This window comes from Epargyreus clarus, unplaced genomic scaffold, assembly GCF_041222505.1.
Source record: "Epargyreus clarus isolate Ecla_fem2 unplaced genomic scaffold, WU_Ecla_fem_2.2 ptg000029l, whole genome shotgun sequence".
Taxonomy (NCBI): Eukaryota; Metazoa; Arthropoda; class Insecta; order Lepidoptera; family Hesperiidae; genus Epargyreus; species Epargyreus clarus.
Genome location: NW_027332235.1, coordinates 7,029,076 through 7,051,241, shown reverse-complemented (window position 1 = coordinate 7,051,241; position 22,166 = coordinate 7,029,076). Strand labels below are relative to the sequence as shown.

The 22,166-nt window shown below is 32.6% G+C and overlaps 1 pseudogene; it reads right to left on the bottom strand.

The window, feature by feature from the left end:
- Positions 1-5,865: 5,865 nt before the first annotated feature.
- LOC140754575 (uncharacterized) lies at positions 5,866-6,787 on the bottom strand (annotated as a pseudogene).
- Between the last annotated feature and the right edge of the window lie 15,379 nt (positions 6,788-22,166).

Here is a 22,166-nt window from a genome sequence, read left to right as displayed (position 1 = left end):
TTACAAGTAAGTTTGTACGAAGGTACAAAATAAGTCAGTGTAATACATTATATAAATGTTTTTTTTGAAAAATCTCTCAATGAAAATCATATGTTGATACCTTAATTCGCAAATCAACCAACTCCACTTTTTGTCCAAATGTTTTTTTTTATTTATTTTGATATCGTTCAACGCCATTTACTATCTAAATAAATAAAAAAAACATTTTGACAAAAAGTGGAGTTGGCTGATTTGCGAATAAGGTATCAATATCTGACATTTAATTATGTTAAATAAAACAATATACTGAAAAATTATTATTAATATGCGGAACGTTAATATGTATGCTACGTGCATTTTATAGTTTGAGATAGAACAAATAATTAAAAAAATATATAACTGTAAAATTATCTATTGAACCAATTTTATGTAGGTACTATGTAAGTATTTACAATAATTCATATTGAATTTTATATGCTTGTATATTTAGAGATGAAGTCCACTACGACAATATTAAGCCCTGTATTTATTAGATGATGTCCCATTCCATGGCAGTGACATCGTAAAGAATCGAATCTGCTATCCTACAAATTGACAAAAATTACATAACAGGATGAAATAATATAAATATCTATCGACTCAAGATATAATTATGTGTCTTCTGGTGAATACACGGCGTAAATGATATGGATAAATGGATCTGAAGAAAATGTATAACAACAAGCCCATTTGCTCTCTTGAACATAGGTCTTTTTACTTAGTGCTGACGAGATATCTTTGTGTAAGTTTCTTTCAAACCATTTTGGAGACATGAGAATCTCATTAAATCCATTTTTTTATGGATATTTTCGTTCACGATTCGAATCTTTTGGTCGAGTAAAATCGAGTTGCTTTACTATGCGAATATGACTTTATTCAACTTGTATGTTCGATCCCGCACTGTGTAATAGCCAGATTAAAAAATGTGAATTTAAAATTTCTGATTATATTGTCGGCTGAAAGTGTAAATGTACAAAATCAGGTACATATACAATGTACCTCATAGTGATATCATTCGAATGTTAAGAAAGTTCATAATGAAAGCCATTTCAATAGATATTATAGTCCACGCCAAATTACTAGTCCGCTCCGAATATAAAAAAGAAGTGGCGTCGCAATAGCGAATTGCAGATATTAGCCCTCCGCTGTCCGCTCTCGCCCACGGGTACATAGCTGGGTTAGTGGGTCCTTACGTTATGGAGTATATGCTAACTAAACCTGCGTGCAATAACTTCAGCGCGGACTAGTAGTTTGGCGCGGACTATATTAGCCTTAGTTGAGACAGACCACTGGATTCTTTTTTCTGTTAAAATTAAAATATATCTATCAATATCAATAGTATGCCTTATTATACTATTTTGGCAGATTTTTTGTAAAATTTCACATCTAGGATTTGACAACTACATTTTAAGGCTTAAAGTTTAATCCATATGCATTTTGTGCGTATCGCCTCTCAAATTATTATTTTAATCATAATAATATTATAGTAAATTGATTATCATACAAAGCACATTATTATGTATATTTTGCATGAACAAAGTTCGATAAACATATATATATAAAATATACATGGGCAGCACAAAGTGTTGTAATATAAAAAAAAAAACAAATATTTCTACACACGATTTTTATATAAGCTTGTTGTATATTTTGGTATAATACAAATATGTTAAGATTATTATATTAGTTGCAATATAGGTTATAAGTTCAGGTAAAATAAGAATTAGTATTGTAAATACACATAATGTATTAATATTTTAAATCGAACCCACCAGGCTTCATTCCTCTGTCATTTTTATTTCTTTTTTAGGGTGGCATTGCGATAAATATTGTAGACTTGATGGGTCAAACTCGAGTTATTTTCAAGGTGATTTTTTATAAGATTTAAAACATTCAAACGAAAGATTTTAATAAAACCTAAAAATACATCTCAAAAGATTATAATTCTTTTACACTTAATAAATTTATAAAGGCAATAAAATTATAGTTACTTTTGTAATGAATTAGCTGATAGTAAAGTTTAACATTTCCATGATATTCACCTCAATCCTGATTTCGAAATTTAATTAAATGTAAAAAAATAAATTATACTTCTTATAAACCTTTAAGACCTATTGCTCAATTCTAATGACTTGAAGAAAATCATAATCGATAAAAAAATGATTTCAGCATTGGTTTTAAATTTTTCAACATGTTCACATTAAAATGGATTCTTTTCTCTTCCAATACTTATGATAATAACAATTTAATTAGACATTTCAGATGTAATGTACTATTATTTACAAAAAATAGGAATGAGCACTTAGGAATAAAGAATTTTGAGGTATAAATATCGCCAACATTGCATATTCCGGGTCATGTTTAGTCAACTCCTTAAGGTTAACTCACAAGCTCAAATTAAATCTGCATTATTTAAATTTGTGAAATGAAAAATCGATATCGATATTCGTCTGGTATAATTCTCAACAAAATATTATTATCTTATTTTTTTGATTTTATTACTTCAAGCCACTTTTAATATATTACATATGACCCTGAATAGATTTGACTTTGTGTTTATTTTCCAATATGAGATAATAAGTATTAGACATTAGTGCCTTGGTCCTCGAGAGAATGTGCCTTACCTTCGCCTTTCTCAGTCTTGTGTAGTATTATGAAATTATTTATGTTATAAAGCCTCGAACAGTGCAATATTTGTGTTTGACAACAAAATGCCAATAGCATGAATTATGTTATACATAAATTAATTATTTTTACATCTGCTTTATTGGGTTTTGGTTTATGGTAATGCATTTGCCTTTTGTCTACAGAAAAGGGGTTAAAATGATTTTTTAGGAATAGTAATATATTCATGCCTCAATGCGGCTAGTACCCAAATATTTATAAAAAAAAAACCTCTTTAAATTTCAACTCCTGCAATTAAATATATTTTTTAGCAAATGGCAGACTATTTAAACACTTTTTTTTGCAGATAAATGTCACGACGTGTCTTAAAATATTGCATTGTCTAGAGGTGTTTTAAGTAATTTTTAATTTAAATTAATTTTGCTGTCCGTCCAAATTCTGGTCTTACTTAGTTTGACGTACCTACTTAAATAAATGTATACCTATTTCTGGTTTAGTGTAAGTATAAAATGCCTATTCAAATGTTTATTATTGTTATTTTGTGTCGTTGGAACTATGTCAATGATTTGCCAAGCAAATATTATGTTTGAATTTTTGAATCTAAATGTTATTTGAAGAATACACACTTTATTTTTGGTGTCCAATATATTTTTATTTTCTATATGATAGAAATAAGGGTTGTTTAGTAACATTATTATTGAAGCGTCAGTCAAGTAATCTCATTTGTATGTGTAAATAAATGTTAAGAATTAAGACAATTCATGTAAAATTGTTATTTTGCTTTTGTATTGCCCTTTTAAATTGCATAATTCACTAATGGAATATATTATTTTGAAATTCGTGTGATTGTCAAATAGAGCATTATTTAAAGATGCTTAAATAGTTTAAAATTTGTGGTTGATCTTATGTTAAAAGAATTAAATTGTTTCCAACTTTATGGGTCCGCAAACAAATATTGCGATTCATATTAAACAACAAGAACCGCTTTGTTCACATTCTTGTAACATTAAACAAATGCTATTGTGATCAGCAAGATCTGTTAGTCGGTATCGAAAAACTGTCGCGTCGACTTAATTTGAACGGGCCCTATATCTGACCACAGCTAGCATGAAACTATTAGCGTCAAATTGTACCTTTTACTTTTATTTTGTATTGCAGATAATCTCCGTCCGATGTTATTTTATTGACAATAAAGTTCTGATAATAAATATGGTGAACACATTTTGAAGTTTATTTATTTATTGTTTCATTACTTACATTCCTTTTATAAAAAATGTTCATGACTTTGGAAAATATAATGACTGTAACTGTTGATGTTTTAAATAACAATTCACACATTTATGTTGGCAATCAATTATATCTAATACTACATAATATAAATTTTATAAAACTAATACTAAACGGAAGTACTAATCCAAAGTTATGAAATCGATTCCCCGAATCGAATACCCGAGGTCGGCCACAGATGCGCCGCTACCTCTGAGAACTAACTAAGCTGGAACGCCTCGGAAAAGTATGTCTTCCTTACCACACCTTTCAAACTAGAACACAGCAGCGCTTAAAACTGCTGTTACGGTGTGGCGGTGGTGCCGCCGGAGTCTAACCACAAAGGGTTCTGCCACCTTCAAAAATCATACTCAACTTAGATAATCATGCTTTTTTCGATTTATTCTTCGTCTTCTTCCTCCTCTTGCTGAGTGTCTAGAAATTGTTCAAACGAAGATAAATTAGTTCTCTTCATCAAAATCACATGAATCTTCCTCTCTCGGATTTAATGGTACATTTGAGCAAGACAGACAGGGAATTGGTACACGCTTCAGCAAATTATAGATATTAGCAGTAAGGTACCCATCAGCTGCCCGCTCTCTCCCCACGGGTACCTAGCTGTATTAGTGTGCCCTTCCCCTTATGTTGCTACGGATTTATATGCTTGTAGTTGTGTTTGACCGCAGTGGCTCTCTGACTGACACCTGCGCGGTGACTAAATTCAGAGCGGACTTGAAGTATGACGCGGGCTATATGAGGACACTATCAGCCTCGTATGAATATGTACGAGATTTTTACATAACGGGAGACGGTATTAAATTCAAAAAGGAACGGAAAGGATTTTTTTAAGCTGTTACACACATTTCAGGGATTTCTTCGCTACCATTGCCACTATTCCGGGTGTGTACGAGGTTTAAAAGGTAAGTACGAGATTTTACCTGTTTATTTATCAGAAAAAAAATCTATAGTTGGCAACCCTGTATTCAACAAATCTTGTCATTGGTCATATGTGATGAAAGTACAATAACGTAGTGATTACATTCTCTTTGGTACAATAAACTTAGGCTAAAAGGCAAGATGCCAACACCGTAAAACACTAAGTATATAAAAAAAAAACTAATTAAATGTCAGTTGATCAGTTTTCTTGTCTTTCTTTTGTCGGACTATTTAGTTTGTTTTATTTAATACGATACTTTTAAACTTTAGAATTTTTATGTTTCACTTGTAATGATGAATTGCGAATTATGTGTGCGTGTGATTGTAAATAGCAAAAAGCTAAAGCTGCCGCATTTTGTAATTCCTGTAATGTTACAATGTCCCAACCTTTTTGTTGATTTTGTGCTGCGTAAAACTGTAATGGTTTCACTAAAAATTCTTCAAATTTCTCAATGTGTGGAAACTGCACTTTTTTCCGCCCTTCATCGCCATCATCTTCTGAGCTATCTTCAAAACTGTCTTCCATGGTACCTGAGTCATTAGGTTGTATAACCACAGGGGCAACAGGTCTTGTAATTGAAGACATTCTAGAAGTGGAAGGTGTAGGTTGAATACTACCTGCGATATTACCATGTGTGACAGCAACATCCATACTAGAAAATGATGGAAGATTTGAAATTGTTGATGATGTTCTTGGCTGTGAATCATTCAAACCGGATCCGTCTAAAATTTCTTCAAGCTCTGTATAATACCCGGCACGAGTCGTGAGCACAGGTGGGCAGTAGTGGGGGTAAGCTCGCGCATGTACACTTTTGGCCAAATTTATTCAGTACCGTTTTTTACCAAAATGATTGATAGGTATATTTATACAAACTAATTAAAATATTAGTGGTACTTGAAATTTTACTTTGATAGAGTAATGTTGTAGGCCTTCGTGAATAAAATATAATAATCTCAACTCAATAAAACAATATAATCTGAGTATAACTGTTTTTCTTTATTTTTCAAATTTAAATCGCCTCAATCTGAAGCAATAGGTAACATGCCTTCCATAAAACTAGACGCTGCGTTGGTGCTGGTAGAGGCCACTGGCTCATTTATCTCCTCAACATCGTCACTGTCCTCATCCTCCGAATTGGTCTCGGAGTCATCGTCACCAATGTGAATTATAAATTCTTCTGTCATTGCATCCACTATGTGATCGCTTTTTATATATTCCTTCTCATTTTCCTTTACTTTTTGACATAATTTTGTCCATTCATTAGCTCCCATTAAATTTACTTTTTCCTTAACAAGACCCGTTACGTGGCTAACGTTCCAGGTCACATTCTTACTGCCGACATAGCCTTTTATTGCAGCCCATGCCATCTCAATGGGATTGAGGTCTGGGTGGTATGGAGGTAATCGTATCACATCGTGGCCGTGTTCAGCCATAATCTTATCAATATTAAATTTCTTGTATTGATCTTTATTAATTTTTATTAAATGATGTAGTTGGGGCTTCAGCATTCTTTCTTTGTGTTGAATCCCTTTTTCCCTTAACCATCCCAGCATCTCAGCACTTCCTGGCATTTGAACTTGGTGCAGGGTCATACTGTTTGTTGTGGTAGGATGCATTATCTACTACCAAAACAGATTTAGGAGGAATGTTTGGGATTAACTGCGTGCGAAGCCATTTTTCATAATTGTCATAGTTCATGTTGTCGTGGTAGTCCCCCGACTTAGTACCTGCTTTAAATGTGAGCAGGGCATTTGGTACAAAACCTGTCTCAGTTCCTGCGTGGACAATCACGATTCGTTGCCCTTTTGATATAGACTTTTTTAGGCCTTTTGTTGTGCCATCTGACCATGCCTGAGACGATGAATGGGACGAATCTACGTATGATTCATCCGTATAAATAATTGTTCTTCCCTCTTCTCGGAATTATTGCATTTTTTGCAAATATTTTATTCGCTGGAACAAGATAAGTTTCTAGATAAGTATTTTGTTAATCCAAATGAAGTGAATAATATTTACTTTTACGATTTAGTTTATCTTAGCAAGATCTAAGATTTACGATTATTAAAGCTTTAAAAGCGGTGTTGCTTTAAAAATTAAGATGAATTTTATCTAAAAATATGAAATATGAACATTATATATACCTGGAAGCGAATATGGGATTGTTCGATCAAAATTTTCCGGTTATTCTCGGTTTTTCTCCACTTGAAACCCAACATTTTTATTATACGGCGAAGACTGCGCTCAGACCCTTGAAAATTTATATCTGCCCGCAACTTTTGTCGTAGTTTTTCAATGGTGGGCATTTCTTTATTGGTGAGGTGGTAGTTTTGAATACACCTTTTAATAACCCCCTGGTCAAACTATCCACATCTGTGACAGGGTGTTCTCTTGGTCTTTTCTTTCCTGGTGTTCTGAATACGACCAGAAATTCTGAACTATTGGCTTCTTTAACGATCCGCCGTACAGTTGCTACTGAGGTGTTGGTCGCTTCCGCTGTTTGTTTATAAATTTCCAGCATACTTTTGTCAATCCCTAACTCGGCGTTGTTCTTTATGAAGCAATAAACAGAATAGACCATTTGCATTGCCTGTCTATTTAAAACGGTATTTTTTACCCTCGGCATTTTTTAAAACCAAAAATTTTTATAAAACCAAAAATTTAAAAACAATAATTTTATAAAACGAGAATTTTATAAACTTAAAAGAAATACTCTAAAACCAAAAATTTAAAAAACACAACACTTTTATACACCGAGATAATAAAAATAAACTACATTAAAACAAAAACACTTAACAAATACGAAATAACAAAAATAAACGTGAGTCTGAAGTTAGCCGAAATTCGAAAGTAAAAATGTTCAACATGTCATATAGATTCGAAATGTAGCGTGATTTAAAATAAAAAAAAAGGAAACCAAATTTTAAGGAAATGAACTAGATATGCCTTCAAGTATATTTTTTTTTTGACTTACCATTCAAAAATTATATTCAAAAAACTTTTTCACCATGAGATTCTGATAATTTAAATTATCTTAGGAATATTTCGGAGTATGCTTTTCTTGATTGCGATATTATCTGCTGGTGCCTACTTTTTTTTTTTCGATTTTCGAAAAAAAAATTTACCTTATCATATCTCTTAAAAAAATAGTTATTTTAAAAAATAAAAAAAAAGCATTTGTTCAAATTTGAACCATCTAATGGTGCCTATTTTTATTTTTTTCAATTTTTGAATTTTTTGTTTAAATAATTAAATAAATTAATTATTTCATTTATTTACATTGTCATATTAACTTAAAAAATCAATTTATTAACAAATACTAAAATGTCATACTTTGCTTTTTTAATTATCTACATGTGATCATTTTTATTTCTTCTTTATTTTTTATTAGTTTATTAATATGACACGTTAATTATAAAAACACTATAAATCAAATTATTTTTATAAAATTGAGTAATATATATTTTATTTTTACTTTTTTTAACGATATTTCTCTTTATTTCTCTCGTTACATATTAACATTTTACATTTCTCGTTAATTATTTTTATTTAATCTATAAAATAACAAAGTTATCAATTCAAAATCAATAAAAGAACAATGAAAAAATTTTAATCAATAAAAGAACAACAAAAATATTTTCAGAGTTTGCTCCAATTGCGACATAGGTCGCATTTGTAAAAATAGTCTTTCATTTCTTTAACAGTTTTGTTTAAATATTTTAAACATACAAAATGTGTCCATCTCTTACACATCCCGCACTCAAACCACCTTGTTTTTTTTTTATCATCACCCCGTCCACAAACTGTACATAGATTAAATACATTTAAAGAATTAGTTACGCACTCTTTCTGAAGTTCTTTCCTTAATTCATCAGGGTTTAGTCCATCAATATTATTTAAATTACCCAGCAGAATTTGTTTGATATAATGTATAATAAAAATACCACAGTTGAAGTCATCTTCTTGAAGAGGGTATTTTACTTCCTTTACGATCCAAGTTTGCCTTCTTTTTGGAAAAATTTTACTAAAGTAAAAACTAAAGTTATTCAACAGCTTATCACATTTTTCCTCATCACTGGATACTAGCGGGTCAAAATAGTACACCTCATAGTTTATCAAATTAACGAAGAATAAAACCCAATGTATATTTTTTAAATTCAGTGGAAAAAATATCGCCGACTTATTTGTCCACTCCTTCCTTCGTGCAGGTATAAAGTCGGATCCAACAACAGCATGAGGATCTAAAAGTATTGTTGAACTTAGCTCACACAATGTGTATGCAAATTTTTTATAATATTGAGAATTATTAATTAAAAAATTTACACAATAATCGATGGTAAAATTAAACAGCCATTTACAATCATACAATCTAATGTAGTCTTCGCCCCACAAATATTCAAAACGATTGTCATCATTCACATTTTTTACCAACCCAACCAAATACTGCCGAGGAGCATCTGGAAAATAATAATAATCTTCATTATTTATTGTCCCATTCTCATCATTAATTTGCAAAGTTTTAATCTTCTCGTTTGTTTCATAAAATCTCTTCAATCTTTTTCCTTCTTGATAGTCAGCTGATGTCTTCTGTTGTTTAGGCCTGTTCCAACTTTCAACGGAGTTCAAATTATCTGGCTCATTTATTTTTTGAGAACGTTTTCTAGTTTGGACCTTGGGTGGTACCAGATTCAAACGTTTGTAATCAGCAGTGATTGCTGAGTACAACGTGTCGATTGCTCGGCCGACTTTAGTGTTGTCGTCGATGATTGTTTTACGTTGCTTGAAAAAATTTTCCACGGAACTGTTTGTTAGGTGTTTTTCTTCTGGAGTCATTATTATTGACCAAAAAGGTATGTACGGAAAAATTTTCTGCATAAAATAATCAACCACTTCTGAATTAATTAGTAAATCATTTATTATTGCTGATTCACTGCACTTTTCTGCCATTGTTTGAACCCTTTTTAATATTGTTACAGAATCTTGATAAAATGGACTAGATTCGAATATAGTTGAAGCTGAATCACTGCTGGTTGAATCTGGAACTTCAGTAAAATCATCTTTCTCATTAAAAAGTTCATATTTAAATAATTTTTTTCCGGTCAAACGTTTCAAGGCTGATTCAAATTTTTGACACTGTCTTGGAAATATCAATATTATTAAAAATGATTCGATCATTTGCATTAAATTTGTAATACTTTTACAGTGCACTAGCACAGCAAAAGCTTCCAAAATTATGGAAGCGGTTTGTTTTCTAATTTGTTTTAATTTTAAATGTCGCGAAACCATTTTCATTAAATGTGGATAACAAGTGTAAAGAGGAAGCAGTTCAAATTTCGAATTCGGTGTATGCATATATTGATAGGATTTTTGGAGATATTCACTAACGCGACAATTATTCCAACCTTCCATAATAGCATTTATCGACGCCCAAGACCAATCAGTGACTATGCCATTAAAAATGGGCCATTTTATTTTATTTTCAGCGTAAGAATTTTTAAAAAATGTTAAAAACTGGGCTATTGATTGTGATGTATGGCTATTCGTAATCATTTCTAAAATTGGGTAAATTTTGTGATTGATATTGACAATTCCAGCGTAGTAATAAATTCTTTTTGAATCAGCAAAAGGTTTCTTAATTATAGATCCGGTGGCGTCATAATGAATTATTAAGTCATTTGAATCTTTCAGGAGCTGAAATTGATCTTCGATGCCCAGATAAATCGTGAATTCTGTCTTAAATTGTTTAATATACGGGTGTTTAAAATTGCTTTCTGACAATCTAATCATAATGTCTTGGATGTCATCAGTATGCCGGTCGTTTTTGGACTGAAATTCAGATTTTGCTTTTTGTAAACTTTGTTCAGAAAAACAAAATTGATGATTGCCTTCATCTTTTGCTAATAGTTCATCTATTTCATTCACTAGCTCATTATGAACTTCGCGAGGGCAAGTATTTTGTAACCGTTTTTGTAAAATTGTTCTTTGTGCCCCGCGAAGTTCATAAGCATACGATTCAGTGTGAATTGGAGTATCATCTGTAGAATAAACATCAACGTTGGTTGATACTCCATTCACCTGGCCAATTAATTTTATTCTGACGTGGCAAGAAGATTGACGACAGTAACCATAATCATAAAATTTATTATCTTTACCATGCTTTAATCCATCGAAGATCAAAATACATTTAATATTAACTTCTTTAGGCAACACTTCTCGAAGATGATGATGAAGTAAATCGGATGAGAGATGAGCCTTAAATAGAACTTCATCAGACGGTATTTTAAGTGACCCTCTCAGATGGTATTCATATTTCTTCCTTTTTTGAACTTCCAACTTTACTTCAGGCTCATTCTGCTCCAACGTCACTGACAAACCGCTTAAAGATCGAGTTATATTATTTGTTTTATTTTCTGTAGCATTTTTTTTTCAGCAATTCTCGTTTCACTTTACCAACCATATCATCCCGATTTTTTTTCCAAGCGAAGCATACATTCGTCCGAAAAGTTCGCAATTGATATTTTCTGATGCCGAAATGTTGGCAAATTTTTAAGAACAATGGTTTATTAGTTGTAGGATTATCTCCAATATCCTCAAATTTTTTCACATGCTTTACAATAGCATAAATGCACTCATTGACTTCGAATTGCATTTTTAACAAATTTTATAAGTAGAAACACAAAAGACACTGACACAAATACATGATATTAAACGAACTTTATTTTATTTAATAACTAATTGCTTCTAAGCGCGAAGTATAGATTGAAACAATTCAATCAGTGTTACCTTTTGTAAATAAATAGAAAAAAAATTATTGAAATTAAAAATACGGTTGACACATTGTCAAAATTAAAAAATAACAATTTTTAAATTTTTATTGGTTTAATTTGAATACTTACTCTCTGATTGGCTATTTGGGAAAACGCGCGAATGTAACTCTTCATTCAAATCTCTAGTCATTAAAAAAAGTAAAAATAAAATATAAAAATGATCACATGTAGATAATTAAAAAAGCAAAGTATGACATTTTAGTATTTGTTAATAAATTGATTTTTTAAGTTAATATGACAATGTAAATAAATGAAATAATTAATTTATTTAATTATTTAAACAAAAAATTCAAAAATTGAAAAAAATAAAAATAGGCACCATTAGATGGTTCAAAGGAGATGTTTCATTTTCGGCCATCTCATGTACACTATATCTAAAAAACACAAATAATTTGTATAATTGAAGAAAAATACACATATATTTTGATAACCTAAAGTATTCCTGTTTAAAAATATTTAAAATTAGCATTAAAATATCCTCATTGAAATATTAAATATGGCGGAATACTGTCAATGTCAAGTTTTCAAAACTGTCGATGTCGGTCAGGGAACCTATGTGTACCCCACACATAGGTTACTATACTCTTTGGATGTCGGTAATTCTGTATTTCGCTGTTTTTGTCGTAAAGTTATTGTTACCTTAGTACTTTACAACCTGGCTTTTGTTTTGGGTATCCCGTCATTATTTCTGAATTTAATTAATTATTTATAATAATAATAACAAAACCACCTTTTAAATAGTATCTGGTTTTATAGATGTAAGTGACATGTCAAATTAAAAAAGAAGAAGTTGTCAATTTGATATGTGTAAAAGTGGATATATACATATTATATAATAGTGGACTCCAATGTAAACGTTGAATACATATGTACTGATGATGAGATTCCATTTTAATCCTGAATATGTTTCTGCTCTGTGCTGCTTACGATTTTGGAGTGATTCTACCTTACTTATTTACCCAACTTATGTTTTATGGACTCTTGTGATTTTCGTGCGATCGCTGTGGATTGTGTTGACAAGGATTCAATATCATCAGGTAAAATATACATCAGTTAGTTGTATTAATCGTGAAATAATCGTTAATAATTTTAAACTAGAGAAGCTAATCTTTTTACATTTCTCTTTTTTTAGATAATTACATTAACAAGACAAGGACATTCTTGGGATGACAAAATAATCAGTTATTATTGCAACTGCATCGCTGAGCAACGAACCGTACTCGTAGGTAGTTGCGCTCACATTATGACCATTGTTTGATGTTTGGGCTGAGCTCGTCACAGGATATTACAGAACCTGCTACATGATTGGATGAAAATATTGATAAGGGAAGATATTTAAAATGAATAAATAATGTATCTAAGTGAAGAATAAGTAAAATATTATCAAATGTGTACTTAAAGTTGTTTTATTTACACAATTAAATGTTTTAACTAAAATAAATTGGTATAGAAGTACATATTTTGGTATGTTTTATTTTAAGTCAAGATTTATGAAAGTAAATATAATTAATGTTTATCAAATATAGGCATTGTTTCTCAATACATACAATACAATATTTATATATCTACGTCCATTCGCGTATATAATGTATATAGTAAGTTAAAATAGGATGACAGATGACATTATTACGGTAATCACTACCGCCATGATGTTTTTCCACTGTTGTGTTGCAAGTTTAAGTGTAAATTATTGTTTTTTAACAATTAAACGAATATGATTTGAAGAGAATGAACCCCTACGAATTGTTCTTTGCAAGTTTTCTTAGTTTTTAGTATAGTGTACAAAAGGTGGCCGGGAGCCCATACATTTTGAAACATCTCCTTTGAACAAATGCTTTTTTTTTATTTTTTAAAATAACTATTTTTTTAAGAGATATGATAAGGTAAATTTTTTTTTCGAAAATCGAAAAAAAAAAAGTAGGCACCAGCAGATAATATCGCAATCAAGAAAAGCATACTCCGAAATATTCCTAAGATAATTTAAATTATCAGAATCTCATGGTGAAAAAGTTTTTTGAATATAATTTTTGAATGGTAAGTCAAAAAAAAAATATACTTGAAGGCATATCTAGTTCATTTCCTTAAAATTTGGTTTCCTTTTTTTTATTTTAAATCACGCTACATTTCGAATCTATATGACATGTTGAACATTTTTACTTTCGAATTTCGGCTAACTTCAGACTCACAAATAAACTACTATTTTAAAATCCAAAACGTAAGTCGCTAAAATTGCACGAAAGTGTACAGTAGCCGAATGACACGCGAGCCTCCAATAGATGATGTGCATTGACTGAGGAACCAATCGCGTGCAGCTCGGCACCCCGCCTCGCCCCCATGGCTTCTTCATTCCGCCAAAGAGACCGAAACATTAACTACTGCGCAGCTGTCAGTTGTGCTCACGACTCATGCCGGTCACTATAGTAGTCAATGATGATAAAACTGCTTCATCCCGTCCTCATCACTCTCATTGCCATCTTCGGAGTTTTTTCCGTCTAATAGAGCAAATAAGTCTTCGAGAACACCTCAACTTCTCTAATGGGATAATAAAACCTAAAATAACAAAACCTAAAATAACAAAAACTATGTAGAGAAACCACCGCGTACTTGTTCAATAAATATATTTACATACAATACGACATATAAAATATAAAGTAGGAAGACAGACAATATTTTCAGAATCTACATAAACAAACCATAGCAACTATTGTCAAACGCACCTTCTGGGTATTCAATTTTTTCTTTTGTGCCAGTTACATCTGTTTTCATTACATGTTTTGTCTTCACTTTTGAATTTGTTCGTTGGCTCTTTGCTTTCCTCTTTTGAGCTCTGTCCAGTTTATCTTTCTCTTTAGCAAGTTTCTCTGCCTCAAGTCGTCGCTGATGTTCCATAAATTCGTCGCTAATTGCTACAGTGGGATACATTTTTGGTTTTTTAATTTGCCTGTTGTTATCTGTTGTAGCCTTCCTCTTTTCTGTATTTCTTGGCTAAAAATGGGCATTTTTAAAAGGTGTGGGATATTTTTATCCGGTGTCTTCACATTTTTTGACTGGTATTTTGTGGTCTTGACGAAGGTTTACGTCTGTATTCGAATCTGATACCCTTCCCTTTTAACAATGTAAGTTTTGGAGTTGATCCATTTATTTGCTTTGGTGTTCTTTTTTTCTTTAGTTTTTCAGGTTCTTGCTCTTCATTCTTTTCTATTTCCTCCGCACTTACACTTCTTCTTGCTACTATTTCTAGCTTTCTCTTCTTTTTGGGTTCTCTAATATTCATGGATCCATAGCGCAGTTCCTTTAAAAACTTCATTACACTATCGCTCACAGCTGTTATTTTTGTCTCTTCATTCTCTTCTTGAAGAGGAAGTCTTGCTAAAACTTGGTTAGGATCTAATGGGACAATGCCACATTTTTTAAATCCAGCTTTAATATTTTTCAGCATTCACACTTAGCTAATCTATTAGCAGCTTTAACAGCCGTGGGAAGCAACCCTTTGCTACACATGATTGTGTTCTCCCATCGTTGCTTTTTTCCATTTGTCCAATAATTGACGCCAAACCATCTTCATGGGCCAAAAAACTGCCACGTCTAAGGGCTGTGTAAGTAGGGTTGCCAACTTTTTTTACAAGAAATAAAGTATATTCAGGGTCTATGACGAATATTAAACAGTATTTTAGAAAAATGAACAGTATATTTTTTTTATTGTTTATTTATTTTTAAATACATAATTTTTGGAGCTTTTCGCACAACTTATTCATTTACCATCTTTTTTAAAAACTTCAAACGCCTCACCACAATCAAAACTCAAATTGAAATAAATGAGGAGCTCATTTTTTATTAAATTAATAGATGCTTTATTTCTATCCTCCCGCCACTTAGCATTCATTACTGAAAAAAACTCTTTCAGTAAATGCTGAGGTGGCCGGAACAGAAAGTAGATATAGGACAATTTTAGATATGTTTTTAAATTCTTCTGAAGTGTTTACTAATAAATGGCTCCACTTTTGGCCAGTACTCATTTCAAGAAAATCTTTGTCTTCTGATATTTTTCCATAAATTACTTTGAAATTTATTAATTCTGAATATAAATCATCCATACCAATATTGAGTCTATACAAATTTAGACTATCTATAATTTTCTCAAAATGATCGAATGTGACCGAAGACTTCAATGACAAACAGCTAATTAAAGAAAACCAATTAGTCTGGTTGAAATCGAACCATTTCTCTAAATATGAATTAGCCTTATCAATAAAAAGCATGAAGTTATTAATAGTTCTATTATAAACTTCTTGGGAAGACTCTGTAATAGTTTTTAATACGTTTTTTGTTTTTTGTTTCATGGCCAAAATCCAAATAGAGATGTATTTACTTCACAATGTTTCTTGAAAACTGGAGGAATACACGTCTTATTGGCGCGCAAAGTCCCGACAATAGTGAACGTATGGTTTTTGAGCAAATTTTCTGTTTTTATAGCTAGTGAAGAAATTATCCATTGTAATGTTCCAAGAAGACTGAGATACACATTGGACTAGATAATCGACCACATCGTAAGGCTTGTTGCTGACAGAAAAAGGCTTATTTTCGGGATGCTTTCCACATTATATTTCCAGTAAAATATGTTTTATTGTCTACTAAAGAATATATTTTTATTCCGTACTTTGCTGATTTTGACGGAATATACTGGCGGAATCCACATCGACCTATGAAAGCAACCAATTCTTCATCTAATGTCAGGGTTTCGAACGGAACGTAAGCATCCTGAAAGCTTTTTTATAAAGTTTTTTGTAAAGAGCTAGTTTATCGGTCGTTAATCTCTCGTTTCGTGTTGCCGCGCTATCAAACCTCAAATTATTCAGTAAATAAGCAAATCTATTTGTATTCATAGTCTCTAAAAATATCAATTTCTGTCCCATCCCCATAAATCAATTTTACTTTGACGTCCAGAACGAATCAAACCTGAGGAAAAGTAAACCGTAAAGGGGTTTTATTTCCTCCTTTGTAGTTTGTGACTGTTGCGAATCAGCAGTTGATCGGGAGAGTATTTTCTCATTAGTGCAATTCACAATTTCATCTGTCATAGCATCGGAAATAAATAGTTTAAAACACTCAAGAGGTGACAACTTACCCTTTGCAGCTGTTTTCACACCAAGCAAATGAGTAATAATATTTTCTGCTCTACTACGAACATTGCATCGGAATGGTACTTTTTGTCAACTTGTTGTCTTATCTTTGCCAGTATAATAACTTCGTCCCGACGCGCGAACCTCTATAGGGATACTTCGTCGTCGCTTTCAAACTCGGATGAAAGAATTTCGGCATCCACTTCGCTGTTTTTATCACTATGAACACTCAAGTGTTCTGATTCCACTTCAGATCTCGGTTCCCCCAGATTCTAATTTATTGGTATTTTAACAGTATCAGGTACTTTTGCACCCATTAATGCTGCAATTAACGAGCCATCAAATGTTTTACAACGGGTTACATCGAAGCATTTCGAAGCGGTGATTCGGGCATATCGAAGTTCATGCCAAGTTGGACTTTTGTGCTGCTCATATGTTTTTCTTCTACATCCTTAATGTTATTTTCACTAAAAATTGGATTTATTTTCCTCATAAATATAACCGGATTATTTTCAGCATTGAATTAGTAGCTTAAGTAATGCAATGACAGCAACTGTATTAAGTCATCCTTATAATAATATTGATGCCTTAAAATTTGGCAACTTTGCAACTTTCTTCTCTTACTTTCCATCAAAAAGTCACAAAGCACGCCTTCATCTTTTTGGCCGCGATTGGGTCATTGTTGCCCGCAAATAGGTTTTTTTTTTAATTTCAGTTTACTGAAACTCCTCTCAGATGAAGCTACGGACACACAAGCCGTCATGAATATTTTTTACAATGAATTTATTTTTCTATTAGAACATCGTAATCTTCTGATTTTTTGTAACAATATCTATTGAATCTTCCATATTGTGATCTCGTTTTTCTTCGATAAAAAGACGAAGTGCCTCTATTGTTGTAGTAGTTTCATCAAGAGTCAAGCTTTTACTTTACAATGAAATATGTGCATTTATATCCCCAAAACCTCATATCAGAAGAATAGATAGCATAAAAAAGTGTAATTGCACACAGCATGCATAAGGTTTTGTGCAGCACCTTTGGTGTCTACATTTTCTTGTCCATCACACAACTCCTCAGTTGCGTCTACAAGTCCTTCAAAATTCTCTGCTAGTGCTTTTACTGCACGCTAATATGCACTCAAACGCGTTTTTGAGTCTTTTTACAGATAATTCGCTGTGTTTCATAACCACTTCCCAACGGCTTGTTGAGGCAGAAAAAAGGAAAAAATCGTCTCTTCCGTTCCAAAAAATGTAACGCAAAATACATTTTGGACAAATGAATGTTTACCACACAAATTAATTCAGTGATCAATACAACCAATAAAAATTGCTTTATTATTTTTTATTTTAATAATGGACTGTCCTCCTCCATGCACACCGCTCAGAACAGCAGCATTGTCATAGCTTTGGGAACGACACATCAGGATATCTAAATCGTCTGTCTTAAGCTTCTCAAGAATTTCAGCGTTTAGATCAGCAGTTTTTTTCTTTTCATACAGATATTTATCCTATAAAATGTCACGCTGACATTATTATGTTTTATCATGAAAAAGAAGAACATTAAAACTCCATATGAACTGTGGAATTAAAGAAGGCCAGATGTTAGCCATATCATGTCATGGCTCATGTTCCAAGGGAAAAACATTGAATTACTTAGTGGCATATGCAAATCACACACAAATAATTGTAAGTAGAGATGATCATTAAGTCCGTTGTTATTTGTCTTGGTCCTGCTATTTCCGAACCGGTTTGACGGCTTCCGATACAGCTATTACGCTGTAAATAATGTCTTGGTATGTGTCGTCGAAAATCTAATTGGTCAAAGCGTTCATTGCTGCTCATGCTGTGCAGACTCCAAGCGTTAGATACACACATAGTAAGCAAGTAGGTGAAAATAACCCACCACCACTTTTTTCCGTGTATACTCACTCGATAGATTGAAATAGATGCATCCATAACATCAACGCCGCCCATGGACATGTTATATTTTTGAAACAGATGTGGAATATTTACATCGACCTTCTGTCTCCATGGGCTTCTGATCTGATCAGATCTGACTTTTCCAATGGGCTCAACTGTATCAAAATTCATACCAATAGTGCATACACTGTGTTCCTTCCACCTGACAAGCAAAAGTTCGTTCTTGGTATCAAAGCGATGATCGAAATGAGCTCTTTGAGATTTTTTCATTTCTTTAACAGAAGTAAGAAGACATTTTTTTTCTTTTTCTGTTCTCTAAAACCAGTCTCCTTTAGTTTGTCAAGCAAGTCGCAACTTGAAAAAAAAAATCAATGTATATTTTATGCTCTTCAGGAACTGCTGGCATTTTTGCTAATAGCGATGTAACCACTCGAGTCCTGAGAGGTGTTTTCGTGGTATCAGTATATTTGCCACAGTATAAATCAAATACATAGCAGTAACCATCAGAACTAGCTGCTACCCAGTTTTTATAACATGACCAACACAATAGATATAAGCAAACACCCAGAGCATACATTACACTTGTCTTACTGGAACATAGTGTCGGACTGTCGGTGCTAAACCAAAAACTTTGATTATTGAAGGCTTGAAAAGGACATTCGGACAAGTCAGACAGTCAGACAAATTGAATCATTAATAGCTGCCTCAATTTTCGATCGTAAATAAAAAAAATACATTTTTCCTACAAACTGGCATGTACCCGAGTAATAGATAGAACAAATACTTTGATTTTACATATCAAATCACAGCAACAATTCCCACAAGAGAAAAGCAAAGAAGAAAGAAAAAAAATTAAACTTCCTAAGTTACTTGTAAAGAAGCAATTCCCTAAATTGATTCCATTTCACATTATATTCTTCAGGCGCATAACTACTTGCGATACAAATAGTCTTCTTTGAGTGTCCCATATTCACAATTTTCGGCTATTTTGTGTAATTCAGTAATGAATTCATCGAATTTTTTCCCTTCTTTTTGTACTCTCGAATTAAACTTGTCACGTTCATAAATGACGTTCTTTTTTAGAAAATAGAATATGTCAAATGTTTTTATAAGGTTTTCATACGTTTTTTTAATTGGATAATTATGTCCTTTGCTTTCTCTCCCATGCAGTAAAGCAGACAGTCAATTTTATTTTGATCCACATATTCTATATGGCTAGACAACGCCGGAGAAATCTTTTATATTTTGATCATTCTTCCGGTATAAAACTAAATGGTCCCGGTGGAGAGACTTGCACCATTTTCTCTTGTCCTGCAACCATGTTGACACACAACTCGTATGTTGAAACACAATTATGCTTTATTACTTTTTTATTAGGCCTTAATACAATCTTATACATTTCTTATTACTAAAGTCTTAATTTTTAACCTCGGACATCTTATGTCTCTTTGTACTTTTCCCGCAGTTTCCTTCTACCTCACATGATCCATTCTTTCGACATGTTGTTTCAGTTGTTTTTGCGATCAACGTCAATTTTTCTTACCCTTTCTTTTATTCTGTTTGCTTCATTTTGATCACCAACACCTTGCGTTTTGACGCGGGGGTCCATAAAAGTGCATATGGAAAACTTGCACTTAAAAAAATATTTTTTTAAACGCTTCTTCTAGGCATCTTGTGACTATTATGGAACTTCTCCATATGTATTTCCCCCTGCTCATAGAATTGGTAATCTCTTCAAAAGGTCTTAATATTTGACACAATTGTGACAAAAATGTCCAATCTTCACTAGTGATTATCTGTATCTAACTGTAGTAAACCTGAGAAAGATAAAGCAGCAGCGTCACCTTCTTCAAGCCCAACAAATCTTTTTAATCTTTAAATATGTTGAGTTTCATCTTGTACCTACGCCTTGGCTAAGACGTTTTGGTTCCTTGCCTTGTTGAACTTGATATTTCTGTAACCTCTCTGAAGAAAGCGTACTTTTTTCACATGAGCAATCCTTTTTACTTTGGTAATATCGTCCTCTACTACTGTGAGAGCATTCTCAACGACTAAATTTATTTATGTGCATAGCACCCAAAATTTTTCTATCCTAGAATGTCTTTGACTGCTTTTACTATATTTGGGGCATTATCAGTCAGCATAAAGTTAACTTTATCCTTTAATCCAATCTTGACAACCAGTGTTGTTATTTCTGTGGCGATATTTTCTGATGTATGGTGGCCGAGAAAATGACAGCAACCTAACAACACTGTTTTGAATTCTAGGTAGGCTGTTAAATATTGACCTGTGAGGGCTATGTAACTCGGTTTTTAATGATGTCCATATATCGGTATTTAAGCAAATTGAGCTAACTTCCTTGTATTGGATCTCGAATCAAATCAAAGATTTTAGTGTAAGCTTGTTGTATCAATGAGTTTGGCAGAGTTTTTCTACTAGGAAGCTCGTACCCCGGTATTTTTTTTTAAATGTTAGCAACAGCAATTGGACATTGAAGTTATCTTTCTACGGGTTTATTATGTTTACTTTCAATACATAAAAAAGGGTCACCGCGGGTATTTAGTACAACTTCGAACATTACACCGGAACGAATTTTGCTAAAGGCTTCAGGCGTTTCAGGTGCATTATTGCTTTTAAACCATACCTCCCAATGCCGGGGTTGACATTTTGAGTTTATCGGCGCATATTTGCATTAGCACTGTATTCAAATTTAAACATCATAATATTTTTATGATACGGGTAACTTTGAAGCATTGGTAGCCAAAAACAATGCATCGAGATCATGTCGCTTAAAGTGTTGTGTAGCAAACCATATGAATTTTTGATAATGCGTTTTTTCATCTGTCCCTCCATCAAACGTCATGATTACCACTGGTTTTACTAGTGCATGGTCAGTTTCAGCTAATGGTCAAAACTCTTTAAGTTCGAGAAGCGTCTCTAAATCCTGAGCATGAGTATTAGCAGTAGATGAACTATGCTTTTCACCTCGAATAGCTATGTATGTTGGTCCTGAATATGCAACGGCTTGCGGTTGTCCTAGCATACTGGAAGTGTTTTTGATACCATCAGAAACAGATGGTATTAATTTATGACGCTCAGCGATTACCCAATCGTGATCAGGCAATTTGATTCTATATTCCATGTGCATTAGAAGAGGTGCTTGCTTATTTGCCACAGTTACGCCAATAGGGACTCGAGCTTGCTACGAAAATACTTGATCTGGTCCAAGTATGGATGCTATGTTCTCTAAATAATGGATTTATGTTTCAGCGAACTTGCTACCGATGTGGCTCTTGTGCTCTAGTGATCCGTAAATACGGATATAAATACGTTTTAATGCTGGTAGTTGTTCTAGAAGCTTTTTACAACTTTTAATAAGGACAGCCACCTTTCTGCTACTTTACTGTAACATTTGTAACGATAGCATGTGCCTTTGTTCTTCCCAACGTTAATTCTG